The 12691-nt window shown below is 37.2% G+C and overlaps 1 protein-coding gene across 1 annotated transcript in view; it reads right to left on the minus strand.

Moving 5' to 3' along the window:
- ZNF407 (zinc finger protein 407) overlaps positions 1-12691 on the minus strand; it is a 3063484-nt gene that overhangs the window by 110265 nt on the left and 2940528 nt on the right. The window lies entirely within an intron of this gene.

Here is a 12691-nt window from a genome sequence, read left to right on the forward strand (position 1 = left end):
TAATACTGAGAGAAACCAATAATGCACCCTCTCTGATACAGGAAATGTACATCTTAAAGGGGGAACTAGAACAATTAACAATATCGCAGGCTGAAGCAAAATGTTTAAGTAGAAATTAATTTTGATGGCTGTAAAGGGAAAGTAGTGCAAAGTACAGTGTGGGCAACATAGAAAGCAAGTAGTGGTCAGCAACAAGGATAAAAATGGATAGATGTTAGATTCACCAAATCAAATAGGTGAAGCATTTAAATAAAGAAAAATTGGGAGGTATACATAAATCTATTGTATGGGAAAAAAATTGGCAAAGAAGAGCAGTTAAGTGCTCCTTTTACAGTACATGAAATCAAGACAGCTATACTGAACATAACATTAGGGAGAGTGCCAGGTTCGGATGGATTACTCTTCTCCCCTAAATATTATAAGTGGGGGAAAAGAAGTTACACCTATCTTATTAAAGCATTATAATCAAATCCGGAGGACAAAACGATCCCGGATAAGTATTCTAATATGAAAAGTGAAAGGAGACAAAACAAATTTGACTAATTCTAGGCCAAGCTCTTGAATTTTAACAAAAAAAAAAAGGGGGGGGCAACATTCCAAGGAAAAATGTTGGACGGGGTCTTATTAAGGGCAGGTAGAGTACTGATAATTGGTGGAACTTGAATAGTTCTCTTGAAAACTATCAGGTAGGACATAATTATGCTGCGACAGTTTTATTTCATATTACAAAAAAGCTTCTGATACAGTCATTTATTTTTGAACTACTGCAGAGAAGGGATTTTGGGATTTGTTCAGTCAGTGGATTAAGATGATAAGCCCACCACTGATGTCTTAATAATTGAAGAAACAGCTACAAAAGGAAAAAAACACCTGAGGGACTAGGCAGGGATGTTCCTACTGCCAGGAGTGTTTCTCTTAGTAACAGAAGAGCTAGCTTTTTTGAGACATTAGATCAGAAACAAAGAACTGGGGGTAAGGTCATTTTATTTATTTATTTTATTTTCAGTTTGATTACCGGGGAAGTCCACTGGGCCAGAACGTGCCCATTTTCAGTGGAGGCCCGGGGAGAAAAGTCCATAAGCATAAAATAATGGCTGCATAATGTTAAAGGTAAAATACATGTACAAAATTCACAGTAAGGAAATGCAAATGCGTAAAATGTACATCATAAAACACAGTTAACAGATAACAGAGAACACAGTTTACAGGTATTTCCATTCAGCGCAGCATGATCAACTGTCTGTAAAATAAAGATCTGAGGTTTCTTGTGTTTTTACATTAGAAGGGGGGGCAGTTTGCATGCAGATGTTTTAATTAAGTAAGGTAAAAACTTGCTGTGCAGACAATAGAAATACCGTGATATTTACAATATGTACATACTTGGAGTCAGGTGAGAGAATTGCTTAATCAGTGACTGTCAGCTTAAGTCTATTTTAGGAGAATAGAAATATTAGTTCGAGGGAAGAGTGGAGCAAGGAGTATGAAGAGTTCATTGAGGAATTCCCTTAAATTTAGGTAGGGTGTAAGCAGGAACATTTCCGTTTGGATGACAGGTATGAGAAAAGTTGGGTCTTGAAGGTTTCTGAGTTTGGTATAGTCCTAAGTGAAGGAAGGAGAGAGTTCCATTTCTTGCCTAGAAAGAAAGACAGTAGAAGCTGGCCAGCAGGATGTTTGGGTTTGTGGACAGAAATTAAATTTTGGTGTTCAGATCTCAGAGATCTGTTTGGGATGTATGGGGGAAGGATGTTTGTTAAGGCTGGGCATTTATCTGGGCAGAATATTAATTTGTGAGCGGTGGTTAGTTGAAGATAGTCTAGGTGGTTAGAGAGTTCTAGCCAGTTCAGTGATTGTAGGGTAAGGCAGTGATGAGTAGAGGTTTTGGATTTAGCTGCAAATTTAGAGATCTTATTATAGCAATTTTCAAGTCTTGAGGTGTTGGAAGAAGACAGGTTAGTTAGAAGAGAGGCTCCATATAGTAAAGAAGGTAGAAGGCAGGTAGTTGCTAAGGTATGCCTAGAGGAGTTGGAGAGAAAGAAGTTATTCCTATAGAAAATACCTAACTTTTGGTGGGTTTTCTTTATGTTTTGTTGTATGTGGATATTGAATTTAAGGTGTTCATCTATGGTAATGCCAAGAAGTTTTGCAAAAGGGACCACTTCTATAGCAGTGTTGGTTTGGCTTAGGACTTTGAAAGCATTTTTGTCATAAGAGAAAGCCCTGAAGGGAGGGAAAAGTAGTATTTTAGATTTATTTGAGTTGAGATGGTTTTGGTGCATCCAGTTCTCAAGTGTAGAAAATGCTATTTGGGTTTTAGTCAGTAGTGCAGGAAGGGTAGAGGCGGCACAGACTAAAGTTGAGTCATCAGCGTGTTGGATAACTGTTGTATCAGGGATGACAGTGTGAAGGTTATTAATGAAGATGTTGAAAAGCATGGGTCCGAGGATGGATCCCTGGGGAACGCCAGTGGGTGTTGGTAAGAATGAGGAGGCAGAGTTCTTCCATCTGACAGCTTGAGATCTGTCTGATAGGTAACTGGAGATATTAGGGGAGAGATTAAGGTTGGCGAGATGAAAGAGAAGGTGTTTGTGGGAAATGGTGTCAAATGCTTTAGAGAGATCTAGGAGTACTGTGGATACTAGTAGTTCAGAATCTTGGGTTTGATTGACTGTTTCTAGGAAGGATAGTAGGGCAGTTATGGTGCTGTGGCTGGGTGGAAGCTGTGTTGGGTGGGTGTTAGGAGTTGATTCTGGGTTAAGAAAGGCATAAGTTGGTGGTGGACACATTTTTCTAGAATTCTGAATATTGGAGAGAGTAGGGCAATGAGGCAGAAATTGGAAATATTGGTGTTTTTGCCTCCTTTGTGAAGAGGAAGAATGTAGGCTGAGCGCCAGAGTTTGGGTACATATGACTCTTTTAAGGATCTGTTTATTAGGATACTGATTGGGAGTGCAATACCATCAGCAGCACATTTGAGGAAGGAGGAGGGTACGTTGTCAGGTGCATTGGAGCATGGCTTTAGTTTGGATATGAGCCTTTTTATAATAATGGTTGAAACTGGTTTGAGCTGGAAATTAAGGGGACAGTTATTAGGATTGTTGGATGTTGAAGAATGAGAGTTGTGTGGATTGTTGTTTGGGAAAGTTTTGGTTAGGTTAGCTATAGATTCTGTAAAGAATGAGTTGAAATGTGAGCTCAGTTCAATGTCAGTTATACTTGGGTCAGGGCAGGGATTATTCCTGGACCCTGGACGGAGAAGGGAATTAACTGATTTCCAGAATTGTTTTGGGTTCTTATTATTGTTGGACTGAAGCTTATTGTAGTAGTTTTTTTTGTCCATGGTGATTAGTTTTTTTACATGGTTGCGGAGTTGGGTGTATTGGAGCAAGGTAGTAGGCATTTTATTTTTCTGGTAAAGCTTCCAGGATTTGTTCCTGTGGTGCATGATTTGTTTTGTTTCTTTGGACAGCCAAGGAGCAGAATTAGCTTTGTCTCGTTTGTTTCTTAGAGGGGGTAGGGAGTATTTAGGAAGACAGAGTTGAAATGTTCTACAGCTTTGTCAAGGGGAAGAGTATTTAGGATTTGCCAATTAATTTGTTTAAAAATGTTTGAGAAAGTTGTGGGGTTGAAGTTGCTAAGATTACGAGTGGAAATGTAATGGTGTTGATCTTGGGTGGAGTTAGCTGAGCGATGAATGAAAGCAGGGAGATGGTCACTAAAGGTGTCTGGGATAGTGCCAGAGTGAATTATTTTGTTTGGATGGGAGACTAGGATCCAGTCTATGATGGATCCTGGGGGGTAAATTTTGTTAGGACGGGTGGTTGAGTGGATTACTTGGGTGAAGTTGTAGAGGTTAATTGATAGGAAGGGAGAAGGCGTGTTGATTTTATTCCAATCAATATTAACGTCGCCTAGAATGTAAGTTTCATACTTTATTTCAGTTGAGGACAATGAATAATATTTTCAAGAGTAGAGAAGTTGTCGCCTGGGGAGATATATAGGGAAATAATGCAGATATTCTTATGTTTATTCAATTATAGGAGACTTGCTGTTAGTTCAGTATTTTTGAATTGTGGAGTTGGGATTTGAAGAGGAATTAAGGAAAGAAGGTTAGAGTAGATTAGAGCAGAGCTGCCACCTTTTTTATTTAATCGGTCATTTCTGTGGATATGGAAACCAGGAGGTAAGATTTCAGAGTTCGCAATATGTGGTTTTATCCAGGTTTCAGAGATGGCTAAGATGTCAGGTTGGTTGTGGTTAATCCAAGCTTGTACTTGGGTGTATTTTGTTATTAAGGCTCTGGGCATTGATAGTGAAGAACTTAAGAGTGTTGTGAGAGAAGGCAGAGGAAGAAGGGGAAGAAGGTCATGTTTCAGTTTAAACTGATGACAGAAGAAGGTCATGTTTCAGTATAAACTTATGACTGTATTTTAAGGGCTAAACAAATAAATAAGACTTTACCAGTAGTGTTGGATATATCTTGACAAATGCAGCCAAGTGTCAGAACTGAAAGTGAATTGTAATAAAACAGTGCCGGTCAAGGTGGGAGAAAGAAAAAGATGTACAGCAGTTGCTAATATACAACAGGTGGAGTTTCCCACCTAGGTTAAGAGGTGGGCTATACATGTGAAGGGATGGTTATACAGAACGTGGAGAATATTTGTAAGAAAATAAGCCAACTTTTACAAAAGGGAGGTGGCTGGACATGCACAACGGTTGCAAAATAAATGTTATCAAGATTATTATTCTCCCTCGAATTATACATGTCAGAAGACATACCCCTCTGTCCTCTGGTGGATAAAATTCAGGTCTTACTTGAAGAGTGTATTGGTCTGGCAAGCCAACATAAAATTCCAAAGCAGGAACACCTAACCCTATCCTCCAAGGGGGATGAGATTTGATAAATGCTTTTCCAGGTTGCAAAATTTAATAAAGCACAATGGATTAGGTTTGAAAGACAGTAAAGATGGACGACTATGAAGAGAGAACTCAATGTTTATCTGCAAGGAGAACTTATGGCTAACTCATAGGAAAACTGGGAAACAGGGATTAAGTAACTAAGAGATAAGTGTAGCAAATACCTGTCTACAAGAGGATCTGGAATAAGACAGATGTTAAGACAGAATTCCTAAACATGAACAGGCAATATGAAAATAAAGTGTCATATATGGATGGGAACAGTTAAGGGAGCTAAGTAAGCAAGACAATGGACATGTGGGAAGAGTTCTTCAACCCCAGGAAATATAAAACTGCTCTCAACCGATCAACATAACTTCATTTTTCTATATTGATGAAGATATATATCAAATGTCCAAGATCAAAACGTTGCTCCAGTAGTCACAAACCTCAATTGTATTAAAAGTTTAAGCACTTTTTCATTAAAGTATTAATTTCATCACAAACTAATCATACACACACTCCACTTTCTTTTTAAACAGGAAAAGGTGCCAAAAACAGTGAATGAACTTAAAGAGATACGCACACGAAAGCACTTATTTAAAACAACAGTATGCATGCAGAAAAAAAAGCTAAAAATCATTAAATCTACCAAAAAATAAAGAACATGATAGAAAATGCATATATGCAGGTTGAAAACACTTATACAAAAGAATAAGTAACAGACATTCATACGAAATACTTTGGGCTAAAAAGTATAATATAAAAAACATAATATGTAAAATATCATAGAGATGCTGCTTTGCTTTTTAAAATAGGTTTGATCAAAATCACGTCATTCAAACTGGGTAGAACACTTGCTTTGAGCAAAACCTGCCAATAATACTCTCTTTACTCAACCAAAATTCCCAGCCCCCCCCCCAGTAGGTATGGGAACCTTTTCTTGGACAGTTAAAGCAAACTTCCTAAACTCATTACAAGTCTTCTTGGTCCTGGAAAGCACTGGTTACTCAGGGCACAGATACAATCAGCAGGGTGGCGTAAGGATGAACTAATCACTCAAATGCTACTGGCATTTATACTAAAAACTGTCACAGCAAGTGAATGGAGAATGATGCACTTGTAAAAGAGCAGAGTTTGCAAATGGAGTATTCAAAATGATTAGAAGAGCTGAATATTATTATATGTTAACTGTTGTGGAAGCTAAACCTAAAAATTGGATACTGAATAAAACTAAGGCATTATAAGCTACACTGGATGAATAATGTTTGGGTTTTATAACCATGTATGTGGAGGATAGAAAACATCTCGGTCATTTGTAAATATGCCCATAAAGTTCAAATATTATTCAGATCTATTAATGTATCTCATAGATTGTCTGTGCATATTGTGAAGATACTGATTTTATTTATGTTGTTGTTTGTGATGCTTTGTTTTGAAAATCTAATAAAAAGTATTTTAAAAATAGAACAACAGGAAGTATTGTGCCAGTCCCATAAACAGATCATGGAGCAAGCATGCCTGTTGGCAGATAAAATGGCCTGCCACAACAGCACTTTCTTAAAAGCAGCTTAGATGTCACATTTATTTAATAAGACCTGATGGTCTAATGGATAGAACAGTACATTTTTTTCAAAAATAACAGTTCAATAACAGAGATACAATAACAAAATAAAGGTAGACAGAAAAACCTCACTCAAGACTTAAACGGAAGAAAAAAATCCATAAATATTCTTGATTTCTTTGAAAAAGGTAGCACTGGGCAGTCTTTTGCAACCTTAAAAGTCTACTTGCAGACATTGAAAGCAGGAACCAAGGCACATAAAAAAATGGAACATCCAGCTAAAATATGGACATCTAATTAGCATAAACTCTGAATACCAAGCAAGTCTTCAGCTTCCAGTAGAAATGTGGGATACTACCCAGAAACACTTTTATAAACCACAGTGTGACAAAATGATGGGACAATACTGGCACACTACCAAATAGATAGATTTGTAGACTTTAACTGTATTGCAAAATTCTACTACACTTCAGAAAAAGGGAAATATATACGTACATTTTGGTCATGTAGTGTGATTTTCTGTCTACCAGTTAGCTACAAAAGTTACATATGATGAAGAGGATTTAGACAGGGAAATACCTCCAAAAACAGGGGCATTTTGTGCGGGTGAATCAGGCCTGAAAATATGAACTCTCTTCCAAGACAGGGACAGCTGAGAAGTCTGTTTTCAATTGTTATTTAGCACAACAATAAAAGGCTGGAGTGTGTGAGAACGGCACTGCACGATGGAATGGGAGAATGATTCCCATATCCTGAGAAAGTTTTCTGCCAAGCGATCGATCCTAAAGCCTGCAGAACACAGCCCTACTGATTATCAGACTAGACTCTTGTCACAACATTTCTTATTAAGGTATATAAAGGAAATAAAAAATAAAAAGTCTACAAAACAGCTTGTAGATAGAAGACTACATGGGGAGTTAAGCAGGATTTTATTCTTAAAAGATAGGGGTGAGTGAAGTTTGGTATAATAGCCTTTCTTGTGAAACACAAGGGCATATAAAATGCTGGGCTTTTAACTAGCACCAGATATGCACAAGAGGGAGGCATGAGTGCGGTTAGGAGCTAATTTAATGAACAATCAAACAAAGAAAATGAGGAGGGTAGCCAGGCTTAGCAGTACTACTACTGGGTATATTAAGATATCCTGAAAAAGTGAAAATATTAAACAATTATCTGCCAGTTCAAAAGTAGGATCAGATGCTGTCATTAAAACATACAAGAAGTGCTTAATGTACACCGGCTCTAAAATCAAGTTTGTAAAAACTAGTAAGATATGAATGACATTAACTACTGCTATGCATAAAGCTCTTGAAAGCCTATGCTAACATACTTACCGGATTACGGTTTTAAAAGTAAACTATATTTTTTATAACATTTTTCAAATGTCTTAATTGTGAAAGAAAATTGGTTTAGGCACCTATGGAGAAGTTATTCACAAAGACAGAGAGTGTGTGAGTGTATGCTTAAAGCTCCAAAACTAAATATATATTTTGTGTTTAGAAGCTATCTGATATCAGAATAACTTGCAGTCTTTACAACTTCTGTGGAAGAGATAACAACAGGTGCAAACTTAGCACTCTTTAAACTAAAAACACCTTCTGCTGGGGAGTTTTTGTGGTAGCATCCCCCATTATACCTCACCTAACAGCAGCTACAGTAAAATGAAATATCTACACATGATAGTATGGTCATTCACAGCTTGCTCTTAAAAAAAACTAAAGAATACCCCTCCCCCAAGAGGAACTCAATTCTTAATTTTCCAGACTTGTGGAAGTGTTGGTCTAAAATGTGCAGTTAACAATGGCATTATAATGTATTGTCATTGTCACACTGCCAGCCCAGCTATCTGGCATTTTGTAAATAATCATATGTCATTTGTGAATATCAACATGATTCATATGCTTGTCTTACAAAAGTAAAAGAACTATATGTTGCGTGTATATTAAACTACTGGTACAAAAGTGTGTGTTGAACAGGGTCTGTACAGTAACTGAGCTTCAAGGATGTCTCCACAGTGTACCCTACTGGAAAAGAACAGAAATTCATATAAACTATATACCTGTGCAAATGTATGTTTTAACAGTAGAAACTAGAACATAAAAGGGTTAACTTGCAAAACGTCATGAAAATAAGTAAAAATTAAACTATTTTATGATTGTGCTATAAAAGTTCATTTCAATGCAGCAAGGAGACAGGATGTCTAGAACTTGGGTACCTTCTGCATTGTTTTATAAGTATTTTATTGTTTGTTTTATTTCTTTTAGCAACTGCAAACATCTGAAGGCTATGTATTTTTCACAAGGAGATGTCAAGTGCTACAATGGGGGGTTTAGCTTAGGAACTTACGTCAGGTGACCAAAAGTGATGTCATCCAAGCTAACCCAGCAGTAATATTTGATATTTATTTAAGAACTCTCTCAGAAAGAGACTGGGGCATTCTGTATTTTGTCTTGGACCTAGCAAGAACATCCACTCATCATCACCTGCATTTGCCTTGCTGTAAGTAAGAATTAGGGCATAGTATCTCTTGTAGATATGGATAGGAATATAGTAAAGATTAGTTTAGAATTTTTATTTATTTGAGACTGTCCTGCAATGCTGTTTTAAATACTTCCTGCGATTTTGAACTCTGAAGTAACTGTGTTGGATTTACTGAGTATTGTCTTGTTCTTTTATTACTTATTATTAAATCTATTTAAAACTATCTTTGTGGCTGATATTTGTGAGACATATTTAGGTTCTTAGAGTACTTGTATATGTATTTGGTGACACTGTACAGGCCACTCCTAAATAGCCGTACTATTGGTCAGGCTACCATTTGGATTAATAGCAACATTACACAGTATGACTGGACACCCTTTGGTAAGGGCCTTATAGTAGCTGAAAAGGGTGGCTGGTGGCAACTGGAACTACCTTATAGTCTGGGCAGAAGGGAGCATAGCTAGTAAACCTGTGCCAGCCTTTCCCAGGTGTGTGTGTGTGTGTGTGTGTGTGTGTGTGTGTGTGTGTGTGTGTGTGTGTGTGTGTGTGTAAATTAAACCTCAAAGTATGTGTGTGTCAGCTACTTGGGCAGGGACACAAAGCACTGGTTGGACAGATAGGGTACTGGAGGTTTTGGCTTGGCCACTCAGCTGAGATCCCAACCCCATGGCTGTGCCAGTAGGGAGTCTTATTATGGATCTAGAGAAAGAGGGAGAAACCTGCCCCAGACTGACTGTGATCTCTGTGTGCTCTTAAGAGAAATTGCACTTTACTGTGTGTGTACTGGTCATCCTCCAAAATACGTACGTCCCCTAGCTGTTGCCAGTGGTGAGGGCTGAGGCTCCTTGATTATTGGGACAGTGCATAGGTGTCACAGTCATCCTTACAACTTCCCTAACATTAGGACAAGAGAGTATTTTTTAAGGGATCAGTCTAATAAATAGCAATTGCATTACTAAAAAATCATGTACATTTTTGTCAAGAAACAATGCACATGCACTTAGGAAAATCATGTGGCCTGCTTTCTCTCTCTCTGCACACACACACACACACACACACACACACACACACACACACGCACTATTTTGATTTATTACAGAAACTGCACAACTGTTTATTGTGGACTACTATTAAATTATACTGTGGTTCTGCACAGGCTAATCCTGACATTTCAGCTTGACTGGATTTACAGCTACTATAGTCAGCTCTGTGTGATTTCAAATAGAATTACTTCTGATGAATTTGAATGCAAATTCAGATACCATTAAAACAAACCGTGCTCAAACTAGTAGCTTCATCAACTTTCAATATTCTGCACTTAGCGCTGAAGATTCACTCAGAAAAACAATGAAAAATGACACCAATAAAGTAAAAATCACTGGAGCTTTGTGTCTTTCAGAGCTTAAAGACAGACCACGCACTTTCCCAGAGATATGCAAGCAAACACACAGATGCCATTATAATTCATTTTAGATTCTATTATTCAATCAGACGACTCTGTACATTTTAACTTCTACACCCCCACAGTAACCATATCAGACTATGGTGAAATATGAATACTAATGTAGTTAGCTGAAGATAACAATATAAATTGTAAACATCTTTACACTACGAAATACTACAGGGGACAGAAAGAATAACTGTGAATGCAGACTAGCTTTCTCCTCACTCAAACAAATGAAAGACTTACTACAGCTAATTAACTATAAAAGTTGACTACTTATTGCAGTATCTTGGAAAATACTCACCAAAGAAGTAAAGTTTCAATATATTTTTTAAGTAAGGGAGGAAAAAAAAACAAATATTTCAGCATAATTTTTGTCAGGATCCATACAGATGGGAAGCAATGAAAATTGGTTTGGTCAGCAACTAACTCCAAGACAGGAAAGACTGAACAAAAAGTCTGAATTTTAACCACATCCCCAGACAATAAAATTCATTCTAACTCCCTGGGTGGGTGACTTGAGCTGAGCATCTATATAGCATGTTGGGTAATTTACAGCTCAACAGAAAATAATTAAATTGGGACAAAGTAATGCACATGAATGATTCAATGAAGTATGTAGTCTACTTAAGTAGCGCCATTCCAGCTCTATCAAATATTTACTCCTGCTTTATCACAGACTGACTAACTTGCCACACTCGCACTGTGCATGCCTTTATAGCCCATGAAATTCCATTTGTTCAGCTATGACAGAAAATTCTTCATCTCCATTTGAGTAAACTGTAATCTATGATGCCTGCAGTAACTGGGCTTCTTAAGAAAATTTTTCTTTTTCTGTTTTGTAGATGTGTTGTCAGTTTTGGGCTGAAACGTATTACTAATAATGTAGTGCAAACTGCTTGCCTCTGATTATATATGTCTGCATGTGTTATTAAGCTGTTTTACATGCTGCCATTGCTCTGAAATTTAAATATCTGCCAAAAGAAATGATGACCTGAATCAAATATTTCAGCATCACCTATAGTAGTCTCCCAAATGGAACACCGGATCTAATGTGAAAGCTATTTACAAAGTCAGTAAGGTCCATGATTTCATGATTTATAAATAACACTTAGCCTATAAGAATCAGCCTGATTCTCTACCAGATTTATTTTTCTTTTATAGGGGAAAGGAAATGTAAGACAAACAGTATGAGGATAAAGTAAAAGCAGTGGTACCAGATATCTGTTCGACTTTTATTATCTGATACATTCTACTAATGATAAAGACAAGCATTTCTTGATTTATAAAGACAGTGCTGAAATACCACTACCATTTTCACAATTCAAAGTCCTTAAAAACTATACCAAGAAAAGTCAGTAGAAGGTTAATGCAAAAGGGAAACCTGAAAGCACACAACTGTAAACAAGACGATGACTACTCCCTCCTTCAATAACAAAGATGCAATGAATTACACTTAGAGACATGAAAGTACTGAAAAACAATTACTGACCAACTCATAGTCAAGTATATTTCTGTTGTCAACACTCACAAGAAAACTGTCAGTATGGATTCACAATTAATTTGAAATCACTACTTTATCTGCTGAAATCCTAAATATAATGGAAGCTATAACAACAGCAATATCACAGTACATAAACCACAATTGTAATATGACAGTAAGAACTTAACAGTGCTTTGTGGTTTAGCAGACTGCACACTCATCTATGACTTCAGGGAGATCAAAAGGTTGTGGGTTCCATCCACACACAGGGCACTTGCATTCTTATTAGAGAAGTAACACTGCAGTGCAGCATCAGAGGTGTTGTTATGTAGGGGATGATGCCCTTCTGAAAACATAGGTTGGGAGGGTGGCCTAATGGTTAAGGTGTTTGCCTTACAAACACAAGGTGCAGGGTTTGAGTCTCACAAGGGATAATTGGCTAGGCTTAAAATGGCTCGCAACAGCAGTTAGCTTAGTACTAATCTATGAACCTATCTATAATAGGGTCACATCTATCAGAACAGGTAAGAGCTTCAATATTTCATGGCTCTTGTCAATGGAGACAAATGCTAATTTTCTGACACCCCAAACAACATACTATCTTTTAAATGAAACAACAACAAAATATGATATGGAAAAATGAAAGCTCAAGGAAGCTCCCCAAGTGTTGGCCAAAATTCTTCTTAGTCAGCAGAGTTACCAGCACCTCAGGATTTTGTTGCAAGAGGGATCTAGCCACCCACCATAACTAACTAGCCACATACACACATTTATTTATTTATTTTTATTTATTTTACATTTGTTAACCGGGCTATACACAATATAC

This window comes from Protopterus annectens, chromosome 3.part1, assembly GCF_019279795.1.
Source record: "Protopterus annectens isolate FY-2018-M chromosome 3.part1, PAN1.0, whole genome shotgun sequence".
NCBI classification, from domain to species: Eukaryota; Metazoa; Chordata; order Ceratodontiformes; family Protopteridae; genus Protopterus; species Protopterus annectens.